Genomic DNA, 7,565 nt, shown 5'->3' on the forward strand with positions numbered 1-7,565 from the left:
AGCAGCAGAAGATGGCTTCCTGCCACCTACACGGGAGACCCGGATGGAGTTGCTGGTTCCTGGCTTCAGCCTGGCCCAGCCCCAGCCATTGTGGCCATTTAGGGAGTGAACCAGAGGAATGAAAAAGTCTGTGTGTGTGTATATGTGTGTGTCACTCTGCCATTCAAATAAATAAAACTTTAGGAATGAACTCCAACGCCTCCAATCCTGGGGGCCTGAGCTACCCCCCTGGGGAGCTCCTTGCTCTGGGGGAGGTGCCAGCAGCTGTCACTCAAGGCCCCGGTGATCTAGTTCATGGAAAGTGGGGGGGTAGGGGATTTAAAAAGATAAGTGTGTGTTTCCGTGTCAACCCAGAAAGCAGGAGCTTGAGAATGAAGAAGTGTGTTGGAGCCAGGTGGTGGCTTCTTGGAAGCACCTGCTGTGCTCTGAGCAGGCTGAATGGCTGCACGAAGGAGGGAAAGGGGAGGCTGCTATAAATGTGGCAACGATGCGTTGATCAAGAACAGCGCACGCTACTGCCTCGCTGGTGCTGGCTGCTATGTCCACGCTGCACATTCCAGGCGCGTCGCCATCGGCAAGAATGTGGTTTACTTGATTGAGATGCTGCCCAGTGGCGTCAGCTAGTCGGCACGGATTAGCCAATACGCCAGGGTCTCGCATGCCTGGGCTCTGGATTTTGAGTTGAGCCTCCGTGTTATCTGGGCTAAAATCCCTCTTTCTCGGTTACAAAATAGATTGACGTCTACACCTGGCTTGTTGCATCGCGTGTGTTTTCGTGACCTTCTCGAAGTTTCCTCTGCTGTTCAGAAGCTGGTTTTTGCAGCAAGCACCCTGCATCCTGGCTCCTCCGTGGTAAGAGAGGCGGTGAGGGGAGGGAGGGAGACCATGACCAGCCTTGGGGACAGATCCGAGCCATCAGCCTCTTAGCCCTGCCCGAGGTGGCAAAGACAGCTTGTATTTGCCATTGCCATCTCTGCTGATGGTCCCAGGAACTTCTGTCTGGGTGTCCTAGCCTCTCAGCTGAAAGCCAGGCATGAGGATTTGTGATACAAGAGCCCACAAGCCAGGAAGGAGTTAGTCAGCAAACACGTGCCCATGTCTGGACTGGACGGTGCTTTTTTCTGAGGTCACCCCTTGCGGGCTCCAAGGACAGGTTAAATGTGGCCCTACTCTGAAAACCCCAACTGGGAACCTGGGAGAGTATGTGTGTATTGATCAGGAGCTAATAGCATCCATCAAATTTCTTTGAGGGTGCCGGCTGAGATGTTGTAAAGATGGCCAACACTGCCACCTGCTGGTGGTAGTCTACCTTCCCCTTTAAATCCAGGGAGGCAGGCTCAAAACGCTGGGCTCCTGCTACCCACGTGGGAGACCTGGATTGCAGGCAAGGAGTGAACCAGCTTATTAGAGCTCTGTCTTTCTGTCTCCCTCCCTCTCTCCCTCTTCCTGTGAGTGTCAAATAGATAGATAGATAGATAGATAGATAACGCTACCTTCTATCCGATACACCTAGGCAATCCGATGCTTCTGGTCTTCCATAGGACAAGTCAACCAAAAAAACACATGGTTTCCTTAAAATCTTGTCCCTAGGGGCTGCTGCTGCCTGAGACACTGGCATCCCATATGGGACCGGTTGGAGTCTTGGCTGCTCCATTTCTGATCCAGCTCTCTCCTGTGGCCTGGGAAAGCAGTGGAGGATGGCCCAAGTCCTTGGGCCCCAGCACCCGCATGGGAGACCTGGAAGGAGCTCCTGGCTCCTGGCTTTGGATCAGTGCAGCTCTGGCCGTTGTGGCCTTCTGGGGAGTGAACCAGCGGATAGAAGACCTGTCTCTTTCTCTCTGCCTCTCTGTAACTTGCCTTTCAAATAAATAAATAAATATTTTTTAAAAATAAAATGAGATCGGGCCGGCGCTGTGGCTCACTAGGCTAATCCTCCGCCTAGCGGCGCCGGCACACCAGGTTCCAGTCCCGGTCGGGGCGCCGGATTCTGTCCCGGTTGCCCCTCTTCCAGGCCAGCTCTCTGCTGTGGCCAGGGAGTGCAGTGGAGGATGGCCCAGGTGCTTGGGCCCTGCACCCCATGGGAGACCAGGAAAAGCACCTGGCTCCTGGCTCCTGCCATCGGATCATTGCGGTGCGCCGGCCGCAACGCGCCGGCCGCGGCGGCCATTGGAGGGTGAACCAACGGCAAAGGAAGACCTTTCTCTCTGTCTCTCTCTCTCACTGTCCACTCTGCCTATCAAAAAATAAAAAAAATAAATAAATAAAATAAAATGAGATCAAGCAATAGGTCCAAATGTCACATCAGTGATAACTATGAGTTCAACCCCACCCCCTCCCCAAGTAGAAATCACCACACACGATCAAAAGAATAGGAATTTTGGGGAAGATGATGCAAAACTGCACTTGGGAACACAGGACACACACAGAAACAAGCATACGTCTGGAGCTCTGGAAGGAGACAGTGAATGTTACCGGAGAAATTGCAGGGTTCTTGTCTTCACGCAAGAAAGAATTCAGGCGTAAGACAGAGAGTAGTGGGAGGTAAAATAGCAAGGTTTATTAGGGCAGGGACATCCGTAAGGATGAATAGGCACCTCTCCAGACAGGACCTGGGAAAGAGTGCCATCGCTCGGACTGGGGTGGGGCAAGGTTACATGATTGAGTGGAAAGATTACACCTGGCCAGGCAGGCGGGCGTCTCAGCAGAGAGGCAGAGGGCTGAGCGCGCAGTCCGGTTGAGGCGCGCGGGGGGGGGGGGGGGGGGGTAAGGAGATGGGTCTTGCTTCCCCACCTCTGCTCCTCTTGGAACAAAGGGCTTTTTAGATGTAAATAGAAAAACTTCTATCTGAGTTTTCCTCTAAGGTATCAGACAGGAAGAAGCCTATCTGGCGCCACCCTGAGTTTAGAGGAAGGGTGAGCAAGACCCCCTGGAGAATGGGGATCTGGAGCAGGGTATTTGAAATGCAGATACTGGGCTGCACCTGGGAGATTGTGGAAGATTTGTCAGGCAGAAGGGGCGGGGACCTCCACCTGGCAGGTTATCAGGTAGAAGGGGGCAGGGCAGGATTCGAATACCGGGCTGCCCCTGAAACATTGTCAGGATGACTTGGAGATGCAGATGCATATGCTGGACATAGATGTCTTCTCTTTAGGCCTTTATGTCACACACACACATAAACTCATCACTGACTTCCTACCTAACAGTGAAGAAAACCCGGAGCACACCCACAGGAGGCTGAACAATTCTATGTGAAAGCTGGGCTGTGACGGGGCTTCCAGGAGGAGGCGACCACAGCTGTGAGCTGGGGACTCACAGGAGGGGCAGAAGAGAAATCTGTCCCCACACAGATGTTGGGCTGTGAGTTGCAGCGGTGGGGAAACTTCTTTCCTGCCCAGGGCCATGTGGATAATTATAGCACCATTTTTGGGGCTTTGCAAAATGATCAACTTACAAATTACCCTGCTGGAGATTGATTGAATTTCCAGTCCTGCCGGCGGGTGCCTTGGGAGGGCCAGGCCAAATGAATTTCTGGACCTTCTAAGGTCATTCCCGCCCCTATTTCCTCCCCGCCCCCATCCCCTGGGGCGCCTGGAGTCGAGACTGACGCTGTCAACCGTGAGCGCCAACAGGGGGCGCCTGTTCACTGTTTATTGAGAGGGGAGGCTGGGAGGAGGCAGCTGGCCACCAGCGCTCTTGAACCAGACTCCAGGAGCAGCACCCCGCTCTTTGGGGCGGGACTCCCTGCAGCCACGGTGCAGGCCGGTGGACACGTGACAAGGACAGGTGTTTCCGGGTGAGCAGTTTGCTGCTGCTGTTGCTTCGCCTTTGCTGTGGCCTGAGTTTTATTCTCAAAGACCAAGAGGCTGAGGCTTGTTCCGGATTTAAGGAGCAGGACAGTTCAACCGGCTACACAACTCTAGACCAGCTGCAGTGTGGGTCAGAAACTAGTCTCCGTTTCAGGTTTAGAATATTGTAACCAATGCTGTGTCGCCTTAGAGGAAAGTGTGGTATTCAGATTAGAATATCCTGTGTTATGCGTGTTGGATGTTGTATTTGAAAGTGCATTATGTTGGATAAAATCGTGCTTCGATTTAGAATCAGGTATCCTATTCATGTTTGGAATATGGTATTGAGATTTAAGTTAAAGTACTGCATGTAGGTATTAAGAAGTTGATAACTATTCAGGTTATGTAAGAAAATGTTCTGATTCTTAGAAAGACACACAGTATTAAGAGATAAAGGGGCGGGGGGAGTTGGCACTGTGGCTCAGTAGGTTAATCTGCCTGCAGTGCCGGCATCCCATATGGGTGCTGGTTCTAGCCCCTGCTCCTCTTCTGATCCAGCTGTCTGCTGTGGCCTGGGAAAGCAGTGGAGGATGGTCTGAGCACTTGGGCCCCTGCAGCCTTGTGGGAGACCTGGAAGAACTTTCTGGCTCCTGGCTTCAGACCCGCGCAACTCCAGTCTTTACAGCCATTTGGGGAGTGAACCAGCGGATGGAAGACCTTTCTCTCTGTCTCTCCCTCTCACTGTCTGTAACTCTACCTCTCAAATAAATAAATAAAATCTTAAAAGAGAGAGAGAGAGAGATAAAGGGGTGGATTGTGTATATAACATATCCACCAATGAGTGTGTGTGTGTAGGTGGAGAGAGAGTGAGAGGGAGAGAGACTCATAAAAATTGTAAGTCAAATAAAACAATTGTGTTAAGCCACATTTTGGAGGTACCTGGAGCATCTCCTAAACCAAAACCTCTAAAAGCTTTACCTGGATGGGTGCTTAGTGGTGAAGTCCAGAGGTTGAGACACCTGTGACCCAAACTGGAAGGCCTAGGGTCAGTTCCCTGCTCTGACTTCTGATGCCAATGCAAGACCTGGATTGAGTTCCTGGCTCCCAGCTTCAACCCTGGCTACTGCGGGCATTTAGGGAGTGAATCAGTAGATGGATGTGCCTCTCTCTCTCTCTCTCTCCCTCTCTCTCCTTCTCTCTCCCTCCCTCTCCCTCTCCCTCTCTCTCTCTTCCTCTCCCTCTCTCTCCCTCTCTCTCTCTATTTCTCTCTATCTCTCTCCCTCTCTCTCCCTCCCTCTCCCTCTCTCTCTCTTCCTCTCCCTCTCCCTCCCTCTCTCTCCCTCTCCCTCTCTCTCTCTCTCTGCCCCACACTTCTGTTGATAGCACATTTGGGAGTGTTTCCTTGTGAGGTGTCAATACAGGTAAGTTCCATCTTTCCTCATGTGTGGGAACAGTTGTCCCAATAACTCATCCCCAGGTAAACCCTGCTTCTGGGTCTGTGCACGGCCAGGGATCAGTGCACGGCCAGGATTACGCAGCCATCATTGTCACAGCCTATCACAGCCCTGCTCCGTGGTCAAGTCCCTCACCCTGCCTGTCAAGGCTGTCTTAGCTCTTCTTGGCTGTGCGCTTCTGACACATTGGACAATCGGCAAGTTCACTTCCTTTCTCATCCACTGTGAGGACCGCAGCAGAGCACAAGGTGTTAGCGAGTGGACTGCGTTGTTTGTTGCTAGCTACACGGCCGTCCAAGCAAGAGGCATCCATTGCTCCATCTTGTTCTTCAGTCACTTGTGAAAACCTCTGCATAGTCCCTCAATGTTTCCCAACATCGACTGCCACCTCCTGTCACCGCCGGGCAGCTGGCAGCATTGGGCACAGATTCCCATTAGGACGCTTTCCAAATTGGCTGTTCGCAAATTGTAATTTTTGGAAATCTCCTTCAGGATGTTGACGCCCACATCTCTGTTGCCAAACCCTTTTGAAAACTGAAAGAAGTTCATCCTGAGTTATTTCCTGTGGCCAGACTCCAGTCTGACCTGCTGGTGATTCGGGCAGGGACATAAGGGGACTGTGTGTTGAAGAGCCCTCGTGCCAGTTATCCAATGGGCACATGTGGGAGACTGCAGGCAGTGGGCATAGGCCAAGCACACCTCCTGCAAGTGGGAGCTTTCTTGCTGTGGTTTTAAAAGAATTTTTGTGGGGCCAGCACTGTGGCATAATAGGTAAAGCCGCCACCTACAGTGCCAGCATCCTATATGGGTGCTGGTTCGAGTTCCAGCTGCTCCACTTCCAATCCAGCTCTCTCCTGTGGCCTGGGAAAGCAGTAGAAGATGTCTCAAGTCCTTGGGCCCCTGCACCTGCGTGGGAGACCCGGAAGAAGCTCCTGGCTCTTGGTTTTGGATCAGCACAGCTCCAGCCGTTGCGGCCAATTGGAGAGTGAGCCAGTGGATGGAAGACCTCTCTCTCTGACTCTCCTTCTCTCTGTGTGTAACTCTGACTTTCAAATAAATAAATAAATCTTTTTAAAAAAAGCATGTTCTCCCATGAGAACCTGACCCTACATCAAGAATGTATGTCAGTGGTGAGTAGTGTTTTCTTATGCATTTAAAATGACCTGTGGGGTTGATGTTGTGCCTCAGTGGGTTAAACCACTGCCTGCAAAGCAGGCATCTCATATCAGAGTGTCAGTTTGAATCCTGGCTGCTTCACTCCTGATCCAGCTCGCAGCTAATGCACCTGGGAAAGCAGCAGAGAATGGCCCAAGGACTTGGGCCCCTGCACCCACTTGGGACACCTGGATGGAGCTCTAGCTCCAGCTGTGACAGCTATTTGGGGAATAAACCAGCAGATCAAAGATCCCTTTGTCTGTCTTTCTCTACCACTCTGCTTTTCAATTAAATAAAATAAAGCCTTAACAAAATAAAGGAAGATAGGCTCATCATTTTCTGTTTAACAGTGAGTGATGGGTAACATTTAGCTTGCACAGAACAAGCACCAGCTGAGCAAAACAGGCCGGAGGCAAAGCTGTTCTGTTTCTTCATCCAGAGAGATGGGAGTGCCAGGCCCAGCTGGGCAGAGGCCCATGCTGCCTTACAGAGTAGAGTAGCAGCCTCCTTGCTTCCTTCTGCCACTCCACTGTCTTCACAAGGCACCACATGTCCCCCTTAACAAGATGTGATCTCTCTCTGGACTCCCAAAAGTGAATCAGACATGGCCACTGTTTACGAAGCAACACCTGGTACGTGCATAGCCTGAGAATGGCTGCTTTAGCCTTCCCGAGGTTAAAAAGCCATAAGCAGGCCAAGCATTTGGGGGTGGTGCTTAAGCCCCCATCCCGTATAAGAGAGCCTAGGTTTGAATCCTGGCATGGCTCCTGCTTCCAGCTTCCTGTTCATGTGCACCCTGGGAGGCAGCAGGTGATGGCTCAAGTCATTGTGTTCCTGTCACCCCGTGGGAGACCTAAATTGAGTTCTTGGCTCTTGAGTTTGCAGGGGAGTGAACCAGCAGAGGGGAGTTCTGTCTGTCTCTGTCTTTCTCAAATAAATAAAATAAAAATTTAAAAATCAAAAAGCATATGAGGGAAGAGGCTACCAGAGGATTGGCAATAGTGGAGACGTGCAGTGCATGATAGAAAGAGTACAATGATTGATAGAAAGAGTACAGTGATTGATAGAAAGAGTACAGTGATTGAAAGAAACAGAACAGTGATTGATGGAAACAGTACAGTGATTGATAGAAAGAGTGCAGTGATTGATAGCACTTAACAGCAAACACTCC

General features: G+C 51.2%; 1 long non-coding RNA gene across 1 annotated transcript; it reads left to right on the top strand.

Moving 5' to 3' along the window:
- The first annotated feature begins 494 nt into the window (after positions 1–494).
- Positions 495–1,895, top strand: LOC138844213 (uncharacterized). The gene is made up of 2 exons (XR_011379774.1): positions 495–852; positions 1,591–1,895. It is a non-coding gene; the product is annotated as an uncharacterized lncRNA (long non-coding RNA).
- The last annotated feature ends 5,670 nt before the right edge of the window (positions 1,896–7,565 follow it).

This window comes from Oryctolagus cuniculus, chromosome 11 (assembly GCF_964237555.1).
Source record: "Oryctolagus cuniculus chromosome 11, mOryCun1.1, whole genome shotgun sequence".
NCBI lineage: Eukaryota > Metazoa > Chordata > Mammalia > Lagomorpha > Leporidae > Oryctolagus > Oryctolagus cuniculus.